Consider the following 17,083-nt stretch of genomic DNA (forward strand, 5'->3'; position numbering starts at 1 on the left):
CAGAACTCATTGCCTCACTATTATCATCTTTCCAGCCCTCTCATTTTTCTGTGCAATGAGAACTTATCAGATCAAGTAAACATTACCACTCAAAGCATTCATAAAATATTGAACATTTCATTTGAGTTTCTCAAAGCATCTAAGTCTGCTTTAACTGTTTGAAAGTGTTGTATATTTACTAATAACTAATTTGCAAGGAGTCTGTGTTACATAGCCTGGGAGAGGAATGAGCAGCCCCCTTCTCCACTGCGTTCTTTTCAAGGGGGTTAAAACTACACCAGCTTTGCAGTTGTTAATACAGCCCCATTTAACACAGGCAGCATGTTGGTCCCTGGAAAGAGAACAATGACTTTTTGGCTTGAAAGAGGATTTCAGTTGGAAAAGATACTTTCTTCATTTTCTTCTTTCACTATCACCTTATTGAACCTTTCTCAGAGCCAAAAAATGAGCATGTGAAGGTGGGAAAATCCAATTCAGCAACATCAGATAGGAAGATGCATCCAGGGTAATTGAATATCTGCAAAAACAATTATCTATGATAGGAAAAGAGAAGGAATATATCAAAAGACAACATGTTAACAAAATCGAAATAACGGAAGCAATAATCTAGTATCTCATGGTTAAGAATTAAAACCCCTGGTTATCATCATAGGATGAACAAAGTAACACATTTATAAGGAAGACAGAAATGTCTTAGACATATCATCATCTGTACGGTCACCTATCTGCATACCACAGATAGTATGGCTGTCATGTCAAGCAGGGTATTACACTATTATAGTGGCTTAGGACTTTGCTGAAATATCAGATTCAACAGATAGATTGAGGTAAACTCTCCCAGGCTTCATATCTAGAAATCTGTATTTTAAGTCTTCATAAGGAATTCTGATAGGACACATTTGGGATACAGCCATACTTATTTGCTGATTCAACAAATACCAGAAGGCATATTAGGTTCCAAAGCTATTCTAATTTTTTTTTTCTAGGCTCCAGCTCTCATAAACTTACATTCTAGTGGGGAGAGAAAAAAATAAAATAAAAATTAAATAATGTCAAATAGTGATACATGCTATAAAGGAAATAGTGAGAAGGGAGAGTATGTGCCTGGTGGAGGCAGGTGGATGCTATCTTAAACGTAGTGATAGTGAAAAGCTCAGAAATGAGACCATAAAAAGAAAAGAAAAATTCACACACAGAACATCCTCCACACTGTGAGGCTGCAGTCGATTGCAGGAGGGTTTGTGGAAGAGCAGGAAGGCCAGTGTGGCTGGGAAGGCAGTGAGCAAGGAAGGGGATGAAAGATGATGTCTGAGAGGCAACCATGGATCAGATAGATACCTAGGACCCTTCAGACTGTCCTGGCAAGATTGGATCTATTCTTAAGATGATGAAAAGCCATTGAAGGGTTTAGAGCAGGGAAGTTAGATGATTAGATTTTTATTTTGAAATCTTTTGGTTGTGGGAGGTAGGATACCAGTTGCATGCTGATGTAGTTGTCCAGGTGTGTAATGATGATGGCTCATACCATGGTGGCAAGAAGTGGTTGGATTCAATAAATGTTTTCAAGGTCAGGATTCAGTAGAATTTACTGATTAATTGGGTGTGAATTATAAGAGGAAGGCAAGATCCCAAAATGACTTTGAATCTTTGGCATCATAATTTGATCAATGGAACACTCTGGAAGTAGTGACTGTGAGTGTTGAGATTTGGACTTAACTTTTGGAAATAAGTTTGAAATGCCTCATAGGCACCCAAGGGAAGATGTGAAATAAGAAGTTGATCATTGAGAGACTGGGGATATAAATTTGGAAATCATCAACATATACATAGTATTTAAGCCACAAAGTTAGTTGAATCACTAAGATCAAGACTTGCAGTAACAAAAAGAGCCAAAATTTTAAAGACAAGTTAGATGAGGCAGGTCTCATGTTACTATTTCTCAAGAGATACTTTTTGCATTTTGGGTTGAATAATACTTTGCCATGCAAAACAGATGTAAGGATCCTAGGATATTTAGCATCCCTGGACTCACCCACTAAACACCAGTACCATGTCCCAATCACTATGACAGTAAATATAGCCCCCACATATTTACAAACTACTCCAGAGGTGCATTTTTTGTGCTCCTTGACTATATAGTTATTGAAATCACTAACTGCCTTCAAATATCTACTCATAAGATTTTATTGTAGGGGCTCTGAATTTCAAATACATTTGGGTTAGAAAAGTATATATTATGCAGAGTTATAGTATTAGGGGATATGAAAATTTGTTTGCCAACAATCTCTTAGGGCCAAGAAAATAGAGCAAGCTCAAAACAGCAGTAAATTTCTTTTACCATTTTGCTGCATAACCAGAATTAACTGATTAATTGATTCCTGTAATGTCCTTTGTAAAGCATTCCATGTACAATGAATGCTGGTTTAATACACTAATTTTGGTAATCTAACACACTTCTTGGCACCCCACCCCCACCCTGGAATTATATGCTCAGGTGTTTTTGTTCCTAGATTCATTTATGTAAATCATCCATGTATTGAAAATGCACTTTTTAATTTGAGATCACATTCACACCAAATAGATGATGTATCGTGCGCTGTCTTCAAAATCACTATTTTGTGAAGTGCTGGTTTTGTGAAATGGCATCCATTCATTCATTCCTAGAGTGATGATAATGTATATCTTCATATAAATTGCATCATCTAGTATGTGCTTTTTTGGGGAAGGCTTCTTTCACTCAATGTGATGTTTTCGCAATTTATGGGTGACGTTTTAAGATTCATTAAGTGTGTCAGTGGTTTATTACTCCTTATTGCTGAATGGTGCTTCATTGTGTGTAAAAACCACCATTTCTTTATCCATTCTCCTGCTGCTGGACATCTAAGTTGTTTCCAATTTGGGGCTATTATGAATAAACCTGCTGTAAGCACTTCTGTACATTGTTCTCTGTGAACGTATATTTTCATTTCTTTTAGGAAAACACACAGTTGAATTGTTGGTACGCAGGATAGGTATATATTTACTTTTATAAGAAACCTCTGAAGTCTTTTCCAAAATGTATTATTTTGCATCTCCACCTTAAATGTGGGAAAGTTCTGATTGTTCCACAGACTTCCCAGTGCTTGAGGTTATTGGTATTTTCAATTTTAGCCATTCCATTGCTGTGCAATGGTATTTCATTGTGGGTTTGATAGGCATTTCCCCAATAAGTGCTGACGCTGAGTACTTTTTCGAATGCTTATTGGTCATTCATATACCTTTTTTTATGAAGAGTCTATTCAAAAAGTTTTCCCACAGACATCTCTTCAGCTATTTAAATATTGAGCTGCTACAATAAACTTGCCTTAGAATACTCACCAGCCAATATTAGGGGAAGTGTGTTTATGTAACACACAGTAGTCTAGGAGAGAGTTACTATGGTAGGTGTTTAAAAATAATTATATATAATTTCATACATACTTCTTCTCTATTGACTAAATTAGCCGGTTTTCAGTAAATATTAATTAGTTTACTCCCAGAGAATAATATTGATGTTAGTCAATACATAAAATTTTTATGGATTTTAATGGTGAAAAAGTATAGAAACCCCAAATCACTAATTATAATGTCCTATTTAAGTACATTAAGCTGTTAAAACATTTCATTTTTCTGCTACTACTGATATAAAAGTATTTGAACTTTGCTTAAGAGACAACATCTAACATAGTTTATTCTGATAAAATACTTTAAGTCTTATTTGGTTTGCTTTATTCACCAACTAAAAATATGTATGAACAACGATGGTGAAAATTTCACGTGAAAGCCATTGTACAATAAACACATAACTGGGTATGTTGCTGAGTGGGCACATTATCTTTTAATTATAGAGAAGAGAGACTGAAAAAGAATGTCAAGAAATGGGATCTACGTCTACTATGTAGTCAGAGAGGTCAGTAAATGGCCTTCTGCTCCTAAGAACCTAAAGTAACACATAATATACATATTCAGATAAGAAACCAGAACCAACTCTGTTCATCCTTGTGGAACAAATAAACGTAGTCTCTGAATTTGGATTTTCTGTGCTCATCAGAAATTCTTCTTTCTGGAAGTCAATTTTTTATCCTTACCAGAGAGGTAACGTTAACATAATTCAAAGGAATAAAGGACAGAACAAGGTATTCAACTAAAACTTTGGTCAACAACCATTTATACACAAGCCTTTCCAGACAATAAAGTAGGAATTTGTAAAATAATGTGGTTCAGCAGTGGGTTCATATATTTTTTTTAAAAAAAGTATTTTCATAATCCTCCAGGACAGTCCATTCTTATGGTGAACCTCCTGTCAACTGCCTGGGGCATCCAGTTTGAACAAAATGACTCACTCAGTCTCCAAACAATTCCCCAGTCTACATAATAACACCACTTTGCAGCTGGCATTTACTGTAGTAAAAGTACCTTGCAACAGTTAACTTGTGAGTGTTGAGGGAAGGCCGTGCCTGGCAGTCAAAGAGGAGGCTCCTTGCAGTATGAGATCTGAAGTCTTTTATGAGACTTTGCAATCAATATCCTAACATGTACTGAAAGGAGCTTATGTGAAAGCAAGTAAGAGAAGTGGTTGGTAGTTTGGTTTGTTTTCATGTGTTTCATTGCAGTTGTTGGTAGAGGATAGAGCTGACCTTCTTGATTCTCCTAAAAACGATAGGCTGAAATTAATAGAAGCAATGTAATGATACAGTTACAGAATGGAAGAGTTCTACAGTCTATAGCTAATAAACTATTACGATGAATTTAGGACACTTTAATGTCATTTTTTTTCCTCTGTGTATTTAGAGATGTTTGGCCATCAGTTCAACCATGGGTTTATGGGAAATTCCATTGCTTAGATCCTGTTCCCATTATACCACACATGCTCTGCTCTTCTGAATTTGCAAACTACCTGGACAGCCTGTAGGTCAGAGAGGGATAAATGATATTATTACACAGGGCTGGGTCACCAAACTATAACCCTGCCTAAGCCAAATCTGACCTCTGGGCCACATGTTTTTGTAAATAAAGTTTTATTGGAATGTAGCCATACCCATCCATTCACTCATTGTTTGTGGCTTCTTTTGTGCTGAAGAGCAGAGTTGAACAGTTACAAGAGAGCCCTTCTGACCCACAAACTCTAAAAGATTTACTAACCCATTGCAGAAAAACATTTCTTGAGCTTTGGTTTAGGGTGATAACATCTGCCCTCCAGGCAGATTATACTCCAGTAGTGCCTTTCTGGACATGTGCAGTCCAAGAAACAATCTTTAGAAAGGGGCTGTCTATGTAAAAAATGAACCCATTTTATCTGTTGAAGGGGCAATTACTTTAGACACTTCTAGGCTTCCCTAGTGTCCCATCTCCTGATTTGCATCAATAAAAACTGCATGTTCCCTACACACATAGCTTTAGTTGGGAATATGACCATTGAGAATAAATTCTTAACCTACCTTATGGCTAAATTTGACCAAGTGTGACCAACTTTTGACCAAAGAATATAAGCACACATTACGGATGTGATTTCTACTAAGTTATCTGCATGTCTTTCTCTTTTCTTTGCATTTTTATCTCTGCTGGCTGGAACATACACATTTTGCTGAATCCAACAACCTTCTTGGATTTTAATGACAAGGCACCTGCCATCATGAAGATGGGGTCAAAATCTGTGAGCTTCCTGGATACATAGCAAGTAAGGATTGCCATACCAGCTTTGAGCTATTGTCCCCAGACTTTTTTTTTTTTTTTAAACATAACAGTTTAAAAACATGTGGATTTAAGCCATTGCTCATTTGAATTTTGAATCCCATATTGATATTCCCAATATTTATATTAATAAAAAAGCCAGTGGCTAGGAGGGAATTCTTAGTGTATGTAGTGGACACTTGTTCAATCTATCCTTGGCTTTCCCTTTCTGGCACTTCTTTCTTCTTTCCCCCTTTATCTACACAGATAGAGCAGGAGCTTTTACGGTTATAAATGGAGATCCCTGCTTACTTGCCAGAGTTGAATGAACCAAAAGACCCTTATGGGGCCAAACCATCACTAGTCTGAGAATTGTTTCTACTGGGGAACTTAAAGGCCTCTGATGATCGTATTTTCTGATACCCAGGTTTTGGGGGGTGGCAGAAAAAGTCTGTATGAGAAAAAAATATAATTGGCAGAGCGTCTATGAGTGCAAACTCCTGAAAACTCAGAATCCCTGCTTTCCATTCATTCATCCCTTTTCTTGTGGTACCATGAGACACATCTATGTTCAGTGGGTAAAGTTGTCCATTTACCAAGTCAGAATTCAGAAGAGATGTAACTTCCTCTATTGTTTTCTTAGACCTAAAATTCTGTTTTGAGGTCTCTTCCTGCCAGGTTGTAAAACTAAATTTCGAATAATTCAGGGTTTCCCAATCTCTTTTCTCATTTATTAGAGTTTTCCCGGGTACAAGGAGTTGTAATTTGCTTCAGCAATATCTTCACTCCACATTGAAATATGACTACGCGGAACCATTCTTAAATTTAAGGATTGTGGTATCAATTCCCCACTCTTCCCTTTGTAGCAAATTCTATGTCTATCATCACTGAGCTGACCAAACCTATCATTTTTTAAGCCAAAATGTGCTCTGAGGATAACCAGCCCTATATATTTTCTAACACACTGCTTCTTAAATTCCGATGGGCATGTGAATCCCCTTGGTCTGTTGTGAAAGTCTAGAATCTGATTCAGTAATTATGGGGTGGGGCTGAACTCCTGCCTTTCTAACAAGCTCCCAGGTGATACTCATTTTGATTGTGACCCTGTTGGAGTAAGGCTATAACCCATGTATAAACATGAAACTTCCTCTTGTTTTTTTTTTTAAGATTTTATTTATTTATTCATGAGATACACAGAGAGAGGGAGAGAGAGGCAGAGACACAGGCAGAGGGAGAAGCAGGCTCCCTGCAAGGATCCAACGTGGGACTCGATCCCGGGACTCCAGGATCACGCCCTGGGCCCAAGGCAGGCACTAAACTGCTGAGCCACCCAGGGATACCCCTTCCTCTTGTTTTAGGCTTCGTTCTATGTCTTTCTTTGTGCTTTTTAATTAACACATCTCAATTCCTCTATATAAGTTGTTCAGTATTTTTTAATAGAGTATAACTTTTGCATTTATTTTTGTCCTTACAAGCTGAAAACATCTATACTTTAATGCATTTTTAAACCTTATTTACCATGCTTTATGATGTATTTTGGCAGACAGTGGAGCATTGCATTCAGTGGAGATTAATAGATTCAGTATAGACTCTACTGTGCTCAAAATATGTCCTTGAGGGACACCTGAGTGGCTCACTGGTTGAGCATATACCTTTGGCTCAGGTCCTGATTCTAGGGTCCTGGGATCGAATCCTGAGTTGGGCTTCCCACAGGGAGCCTGTTGTTCCCTCTGCCTATTTCTCTGCCTCTCTCTGTGTCTCTCATGAATAAATAAATAAAATCTTAAAAAAAAAAAAAAAAAGTCCTTGAGGCAGATTTACTTCTTGAGTCTTGTTTTTGTTTTTTGGGTTTTTTTCCTACTTATTGGAAGTGACCTCTGACCCACCTACTCCTACAGACTTGTAAGGTTATAAAGGGGAATAGCATGTACCTGGACATGCTTTCGAAAAAAAAGTGCCACTGCATCATTCTTAGTGATGCTCTTTGGCAGCTGGCAGCTGTCTATTTCCAGCCATTTTCATTGCTCGGACTGTGACCCCAGAGTGTTGGAAATCTTGCTCGGGAAAACACCAGAGCTACATCTTCCTTTGTGACTTCAAACAGTCACCACTGATATCTTATTTAAATGAGCTTCAGTCTGTGTAGACAGCCCAATAAATAGTTTATTTATTCTGAATCCTTCCTCTGGGAATCTTCTTTTGAACTACAGCATCACATCATTTCAAAGGGAGCAAGGAAAACATCAGCTGCTGAAAGGCACTGCATTTTTTATGTACAGCTTAAAAACACTGCATCTGGTGTGTATAGAAACACATCTGTCCGTGCAACTGTCAAAGTTGGGTCATGCCCTTTCCATGCAGAAATAGTTTCACTTACGTAGGACCTGTGAGGCACTGCCAGGTATTCCCGGGGCCTGGGAAGCATCGCCGCAGATGCTCTTTCTTTTGCAATATCTGCCTTTTGATGATAAAGTTTCTATATTAAAGTAAAGCAAATGCAGGTTCGTGTCTCCTTATTTCCAAGTCAGTTATTGCTACTCACATTTGATAAGCCACACTTATAAAGCCAGGCCAAGCAGATAAATAATCAAAGCAACAACAAACATGCAGATACACTCTCTTTGCCTGCCACATCAGAGGGTAGCGCAGTGAAAGCCCTTCTGATGGTTTGGTTCCATTTTAAAGGTACCGCTCTCTCAGCCCTGTTAGAAGACAGAGATGAGAAAATGTCATCTGATCCGGAAACTAGAGTTACAGCTACATTTTTTTGATCAAGAATGAAGAGGGAGGAGGGCCTCTGGGGTGGTGTTCAGGAACATAGAGAATAGTCTTTTTCAGCACGAAATGCCCTCCAGCAGCAGCCGGCAATGCCTTGGGCAAGGCAAGACAGCTGGCACTCTGCTTCTTTGCAACCAGCCACGACATCTATCCTTCCTGATCCGGGAAGTCACAAACTCCTTAGGATTCACAAAAGATTCTTTAGGGGTTTTCATCAGTGTCTGTAATTATGTGCTAACACCTCTGTCATTGTTTGTTGCTGTCAAAATATGATCTATGCAGGTAGCTTTAGATTTCCTACTACCCTTTGTAAAGGGAGTTCCATGCATTCTTAATTTGCTCATTCGTTTATTCCAAAACTATTCGTTGAGAGCCAATATTCCTGTATGCATTGAAAGCGATGGTATAGATACTGAACATATGAAGATAAAACAGGATACCCACCTAGAGGGGCAGGGCTCGAATATACAGATCCCGGGGAACTCAGCCCTCCCTCCAAGGTGGTATGTTCAGGCTTCCCTCACCACTTCTTTTCTCTGGAGTAGACATGAAGTTGTGAGTGTTTCATAGGAAGCCCAGCCTGCATCTAGTGTCTCATTCTGTGGGCATCTGGGCTATTTCAAGCCTCTGTCCATATTTCTTGAAAATATTTTTAACCCTTTCCCTATCTGATGATCTAATGAGTACTGTGGGAACCCCGTAGTACAGAACTGATTGTGCAAGAAACCCCAGGGACTTTTAGAGGACAAATGTCAGGTGCAGATCATGGCTGTCTCCATCCCTATTCCTTTGTCCATGGCAGACTTTGGTAATAGTTTGGCGTATGCCTTCTGACTGAACTTTAGCACTGCCTTTGACACATTCTCGATATGCTGGTCCAGACAGTCAAACAAATTAGTACTGACCCAAAAGATGAAACCTGTTTGTTATCCTGTTTGGAATGTGCTATGTCTATTCCTTGGATGGGCCCATTGACTTCCATCCAGAACTAAGTATTCATGATGCCCATAGATACAAAGCCCCATAAGATCACTCAGGTCTTATTCACTTGGAGCCACCAGCAGCTGTACCTATAGACATCATTTTTGGTTAAATCCAGTCTCTGTAAACTCCATCCATAGTCTCAACTTTCAGAAGCCCCCAGTCCTTTTAAACAGTGGTTTTACACTCACACCCAAGAATCTCCAATCTTCATCGCTTATGGTGAGCTAGCTGGCAAACAACACCAAATTAGTTCAATTATTGTTTATATTATAGTTAATACAGGTTAATGAGGTGTGTTGGAGGGGGAGGGCATATATTCCATAGAATCACTGAGACCCAAGACCTTCAACCAAAGAGAATTATTTGCCAGGGTCTCAGGGTCATCTGCCAGATTCCCTCCATTAAGCCAGTGATGAAAGAGAAGGAATGTGGGGAGTCACACACGGTCTTTCTTTTTGTTTTTAAGATTTTATTTATTTATTAGAGACACACACACAGAGAGAGAGAGAGAGAGAGAGAGAGGCAGAGACACAGGCAGAGAGAGAAGCAGGCTGCCTGCAGGGATCCCAATGTGGGGACTTGATCCTGGAACTCCAGGATCACGCCCTGAGCCAAAGGCAGATGCTTAACCACTGAGCTACCTGGGCATCCCCCACATGTTCTTTCTTAAGGTTGAGGCCTGTAAGTAGCTGTATCATGACTACCACTTTCCACTCACCTGAGTGCAAGGGATACTAAGAAGTCGTGTCTAATAACTAGACTAAAGTAGGCAGGTTATGCTTGATGATGGATGAATCCATAGGTTCTTGATACAGATTTCTCATTTGCAGAAATTCTAATGCAGTTGAATCAATGTAAAACCAGCTTGTGTAATTCTCTAGGGAGATTGCCTCCATGGAGTGACCCAGAATCCAGGATGCTTTCATCTTGTGGGTCTACTTCATGATCTCCATGATTACTCACAAAAGGAAAGAGAACATAAAGATACACACCAGGTTTAAATGCCTCAAAATAAGAAGCAACACAACTTGCTCTGCCCATAATTTTTGACTGTAGTCATGTGACCCCATCTAACTGCACAGGGGCTTGGAAGGAAGTCTTCACATGTACCCAGGAAGAGGAAGAGGCCAGGCATGGTGGTCCCAGCCATCTTTGCCATATGTGGTCCCAGTGTGCTTATAGGATGAGATGGAAGTAGAATGTGGTAAACACGCAGCATTGCCCCAACCATGAGGAATTCCTCTTTTCCTCTCAGTATGTCCTAGAAGACCTTGGGTGCTCTCTCATTCAAACATAAGTTTACTAAACACAAAGTATTGATTAGAAAGTCACGAGGATGTAATTTGTTTCAGAAACTGGTATTACGTGATCTTTTCAAAAAGTAGTTTAATTTTAAAGCATATCCTGGTTTCAGATGTTGCAGTTTGAAGGCATGCATGACAGAGGAATTTCTTGGTCAAAAATGAGAGAACTCTAACTTAACAGTCCTAAGCCAACAAAGGGCTTTTTTTTAGCTCTCATAGTTGAAAGATATAGGCATGACCGGAACCAGATACATAAATGATGTTGTCAAGAATCTGTGCCTTGTCCTCTTCCAGCCCATCTTCCATTTGCAGGCTTCATTCTTAAAATAGGCTGTTCCCAAGTTGTGGCAAGACAGCTACCAGCAGCTCCAGCCTCCGCTTCCCCCCAGGAGAAAGAGAGTGTGCCTGTCCCAGGGATTATAATGAAAGTCAGGGAGAAGTGTAAACTGGACTGTGTTGGGTAGTTGCCCATTCATTTAACCAATTCAAGGGGATAATGGAATTCACTAGGTTTGAAATCAGGGTTTATGTCATTCCCACTTAAGCTGCAAAATAAAGATGGGAAATGAGTAGTTTCCCAAAGGAAAACTTGATTGTCGTTACCAGAAAACAGAACTAAAAATGCCCGCACAGTTTTCTGCTGTGTGATACAGACAGAAGATTGCCTTACTGCCTAATTAGGGTCTCTTGGTGACTGCCCTAAAAAAAGTCACTGTGGTCCAGAGTCTGATCGTTAGACTTGCAGATATAAAAACCTCATTTGTTACTGTAACAGGGGGCATTTGGTCTCTGGGAGAATGGCTTATGCCAACCCAACTCATAGGGACTGATGCATAAACTAGGACTCTGGCTTATTAATTATTCCTAAGAAATATAACCTCTTAGTTAACCAGAAAATTTAAGCTACACTGACCAGCTCCTTAAAAAGCTTCATGGAAGATAAATTAAAACCAATAGAATAATAGTTCAACGTGAAATCTTATTCAGGGGAATTAATTCTACAAGGACATTCTGTGACATATAACTATTACTCAATAAATGCATTTCAGTAGTGTTGTTATACCTTCCTAGAAGGCTGTCACTCAAATAGGCTCATGTGCATACTCCTCTCCATACCCCTGGAACGTTCTGGCTGGCTGTTGCTAAGTGTTGCCCTCTGACATTCTGATTCCTGTCACTGTATTTTCACAAGATCCTTTCCTTGCATTGATACCTTATTTAACTGATTTGTCTTCATTTGCGTTTTGATTAGGTAACAGGCCATTAATAATCAGTATATCTTGATTTAGGCAAACTATCAGAAATCTCAGCCTATGTATTGATAATTACAAGTGTTTAAATAGCCACTTGTTTATTTTTTTTAATGATTTACTTATTTATTTATTCATGAGAGACAGAGAGGCAGAGACACAGGCAGAGGGAGAAACAGGCTCCAGGCAGGGAACCTGACATGGGACTCGATCCAGGGTCTCCAGGATCATGCCCTGGGCTGAAAGCAGCACTAAACCGCTGAGCCAACCGGGCTGCCAACTTAAGCTCTTTAAAGTGAATGTGATGAGCAGGGAATATTTCCTGGCTTTTCATATTACCAGGGTCTTTCCCTTTTTCCTGAAGTTTTGCGGGCCACATTGGTGAAATTTGTCAATTAAGAATTTTCTCTTTTTGTATTGAAATGAGTTCAAACTGAATTTATAAAACAGTGTTTTCTTTGGGACCTTATTTTGATACAATTTTAGACTTACATAGTCACAGAAATAGTGCAAGGAACTTTCCTTTCCCCTTTACCCAGATTCATCAATTATTTATATTTTGCCTCATTAGCTCTATCTTTTTCTCTTTATGGGGAAAGTTGAAGACATTGTGCCCTTTCTCCTAGCTTCTACTGTGTATGTCCTAAACACAAAGACATTTCTTACATAGCTATAATGCAATGATCAAAATCAGGAAATTTAACATGGAAATGATGCTATTAAGAATCAACAGTTTGTTTAATTTCTTTTTAAATTGCTCCAATGATGATATTTTTAAACTAGTTTCTCTGGCTCAGATACATATCATACATTGGATTTACTTGTCTTTTCTTTTTGGACTTCTTTATTACTGGTTAGTTATACTGTGTGTCTTTGTCATTTCTGACCTTGACATTTTTGAAGAGTATAAACTAGTTTTTTGTAGTGTTCCGCAATTTGAATTATCCTTTTTTTTTTTTTGCATGATTAGATTCAGATTATGTACTTGTTATGCATTTTCTTTTATCTTTTTTACTGCATTGTGCTAGGATGCCCATGATGCCAGTTTTGATGGCAACATTGATCACTACTTTCACTTTGGTTAAGATGGTATCAAGGTTAAGATAGTCCCCACCAGGTTTCTCTGCTGTAAAGTTATTTTTTGTTTTGTTGTGTGTATGTAATTAGTAAGTAATCTGGGGTGAGGATTTTTTTTTTGAAATTACATAGATAGCCTGTTTCTAATATCTGCTTATTTGGAATAATTTGTGTCAAATAAGGACACATATCCTTAACCCATTTGACCTCTGAGTGAACAGAAACCAATGGATTAAAAGAATTGCCCTAACACCTACTGGATATGGGGTCAGAACCCAGATTTTGCTTTCTTTTTTCAGGTTCTTTTAAAATTTTTTTTTTAATTTTTATTTATTTATGATAGTCACATCAGAGAGAGAGAGAGAGGCAGAGACACAGGCAGAGGGAGAAGCAGGCAGGCTCCATGCACCGGGAGCCCGACGTGGAATTCGATCCCGGGTCTCCAGGATCGCGCCCTGGGCCAAAGGCAGGCGCTAAACCGCTGCGCCACCCAGGGATCCCCTTTTTTCAGGTTTTTTATATGACATTTCCCCCACTTACTTTTTTTTTTTTTTTTTTTTTGGTATAAAATTTTGGTAACCTATTCAGTTTCTGTAGCTTGTATTTAGGACAACTTTGAAGGAACAGGTAAACCTGGGAAGGAAGCTGAGTCTCTTTTGTGGGCTGTGTAATCTTTGGAAAGATGTTGAAAATGTCTGAATCTCACCTTCTTTCTCTATTAAGGGGATATAAAATTACTCAGATTTCAAGGCTGCTCTGAGATTAAATAAGAATTTCTTTTCTCATGCACTTACATAATATCTACAATAAGTGGTCAATAAATGTGGGTTCTTTTCTCTCTTCATCCCTTCAGGGTTTTTTTTTTTTTTTCTTTGTTTTTTTAAATGAGTCTAGCATTTGCAAGGTTACATACGCTGGGATATAGCCACAAGAAAAACCAAATTTTGCTGAAATGGAAAGAGAGAAAACATTCACTGACCAAATGGTATTGTGAGCCTTGTAGGTATCTGGGAGAAAAAGTTCCATGCACAGGTCCTGAAGTGGTCACGTTATTGAAATGTTTGAAGAAGAATAAGGAAGTTAGTGTGGCTAGCACAGACTAAGTGGGCTGAGAATGGGAAAGATAAGTTCAAAGAAATGGTCAGGGGCCAGATTATATAGACCAGTGCCAAAGTTAGAGACTTCTCTTTAGGAAGATGACACACATTGTGCAATTTGAGGCAGAGAAGTCATTTGTTATTTCTTCTGTTTTAAATGAATCACTCTTCGGTGTCAAATTGTATCCCCAAAAAGATATGTTCAAGTCCTAGTCCTCAGTATTCGGAAATAGGGTCTTCATAGATGTAATCAAGTTAAGGTGAGGTCATTCTAGATGAGAGTGGGACCCAATCCAGTATGACTGGTGTCCTTGTGAGAAGAGAGAAATCTGAAGGTAGAGAAGAAATCCATGTAAAGAACAAGGTGGGTGTTGGAATGATGTACCTAAGAGCCGAGGAACACCCAGAATCGCTGGTAACCACTAGATTCTTAGAGCCGTCCAAGGGACCACGGCCCTGCCATCACTTAAATTTTGGAGTTCAAGCCTCAGGCACTGTGAGAGACTACGTTTCTGCAGTTGAACACCACCTGGTTTGTGGTATTTTGTTATGGAAGCCCTAGGAAATGAATATAGCTGCTTTGGATGTTATGGGAAGACTATAGAGGAGGACTATATGTGGAAGTAGGAGGCTATCCCGTCATCAGCATGAAAGACGGTGGAGAGGTGGACAAAGGCAGGAGAGATTGGGAGGTGGGACATGGTCAGATTCTAGTTATGTTTTACTATATCTGCCATTGGATTGGGTGGCCCAAACCAGGAACGCTTCTCACAGTGAAAGCAGCTGCTATTAATAACTACACAAGGGGATCCCTGGGTGGCTCAGCGGTTTGGCTCCTGCCTTTGGCCCAGGGTGTGATCCTGGAGCCCCGGGATTGAGTCCTGCATCGGGCTCCCGGCATGGAGCCTGATTCTCCCTCGGCCTGTGTCTCTGCCTCTGTGTGTGTGTGTGTGTGTGTGTGTGTGTGTGTGTGTCTCATGAATAAATAAATAAAATCTTTATAAAAAAATAACTACACAAGGACCACAGTCAAAATCTAGGGCATAAGGTTAGTGTACTGATGGATTGAATGTAAAAATATGAAAGAGGGGAGTTAGCAGTGCCTCTAGGAGTTTGGCCTAAAGTACTGGATCAATAGAGTCAACCACTTGCAAAGGGAGGAAGACCATAGGAGGAGCAGGTGTGGAGGAAAAATCGTAAGTTCAGTTGAGATCTGTCAAAATTTGAGGTATCTCTAAGACCTGCAAGAGGAGATTTGAGTGAGCAGCCTGAAAGGAAGGAAGCTGGTGTCTGAAGGGACAAGTTTGGTCTAGATATATAGATTGGGGTTGTCACTTGGAAATGATATTTAAAGCCACAGGGCTGCATGAGCTCTAAACACCCAGAGACGAATGAGAATGAATAAGCCCCTCTGTGTCCTCCTAATAATTCTTAAATTGCCTGACAATGGTAGGTGCTTGTGCTTATATTTGTCAGAGGGTGAAAACATACAAATTGTTCTGATAAATGGAATCATATGTTTGAGATAGTGAAAAACTTTTTTTTAAAGATTTTACTTATTTATTCATGAGAGACACACAGAGAGAGGCAGAGACACAGGCAGAGGGAGAAGCAGGCTCCCTGTGGGGAGCCCGATGTGGGACTCAAACCCAGAACCCCAGGATCACGACCTGAGCCAAAGGCAGATGCTCAACCACTGAGCCACCCAGCTGCCCGGAGAAATTGGTTTCTTTGACTCAGTACAGCATGGTGTGAGGGTGCTGAGGAATCACTCCAGATGAGGGTCAAACTCTGGGCAGCTGTATGCAAGTCCCACAGGTCCCGTCCCTGTAGCTCTGGGAGACGCCCAGGATCTGTACTTTGCGACAGGTACAGTCAGAATTTGTCCTGCAGGGACTCCCAGGCCATGTGTGTAGAGACACTCTGTTGACAGCTCTCTCTGGCTACGTTGTCTCTTGTACTCAATTTGTGTGTTCCCTGTGTCCAAGCTTTGGTGTATTTGATTTTCTTAAATTGTGCCACAGCCACCTGAATCCCCTATGCAACCTCAGATGACAAATGTGCGTGGAGGGGATGTCTGTATTTCTGAATTTGTAAACCTGTCTCGAAAAGAAAAGCTGCAGCGTGACACAGGAGCCATGTCATGTTGGGTGGAGAAGGCAGGAGGATGAGGCCCACCTGCCGCCTGGCTGGCTGTGCTCAGAGTAAGACACCCTTTGGGTTCCCTCTGCTCACCCTAAAATGCAGCTTCCAACTGCCCCACCTGGAAACACAGGAGCCCACATCTTTTACTTTTGACTTCCTTTTTTTGCCTCGTCTGCTTCTTACGCCACTTTGGGATGTGTTGGCTCTGTGTTACCTACAGCTCTTGTAATTCTAGATTGATTCCTAATCAGAAAGGCAGCGCGACTCCTGACAAGCTCTGCCTATTCCTAATTGACTCTTTTTATGTTAATATAAATACCCATGAAAATATATTAAAAATCTGTTATACTCCCAACAGAGAATCTACAACTTCAATTACTTTAAAATGCTCTGAAGGCTCTCAATTAGCTAATTACAGTCTGTGTGTGATTGGAGGAACAGTAGAGGTTAAAACCCCCTTTAAACACAGTGCAGGTACCAGACAAAATGGGGGCATTTCTGATTAGATTTTAGAATTGTGCCCTGCTCTCGCAACAATAATCGTAGAACTAGCAGTTTTTAAAAGAAAGACAATTAAAAGAGTGAAAGTGAAAACAAATTAAGGGAAACATGCCTCTTTTAACTAAAAGATTTTTGTTTAAAAAAACACTTAAATAGGGGCCCCTGGGTGGCTCAGTTGGTTAAGCTTCTGCCTTCACCTTAGATCATGATCTCAGGGTCCTGCGATCAAGCCCCATGTCAGGCTCGGTGGGGAGTCTGC

General features: G+C 39.8%; 1 long non-coding RNA gene across 2 annotated transcripts in view; it reads left to right on the forward strand.

The window, feature by feature from the left end:
• LOC144298868 (uncharacterized) overlaps nt 1-17,083 on the forward strand; it is a 267,260-nt gene that overhangs the window by 22,660 nt on the left and 227,517 nt on the right. For both annotated transcript variants that reach the window (XR_013365741.1, XR_013365740.1), the window contains exon 3: nt 5,639-5,695. This is a non-coding gene — a long non-coding RNA (uncharacterized LOC144298868). The remainder of the gene's footprint in view (nt 1-5,638; nt 5,696-17,083) is intronic.

This window comes from Canis aureus, chromosome 26 (genome assembly GCF_053574225.1).
Source record: "Canis aureus isolate CA01 chromosome 26, VMU_Caureus_v.1.0, whole genome shotgun sequence".
Taxonomy (NCBI): Eukaryota; Metazoa; Chordata; class Mammalia; order Carnivora; family Canidae; genus Canis; species Canis aureus.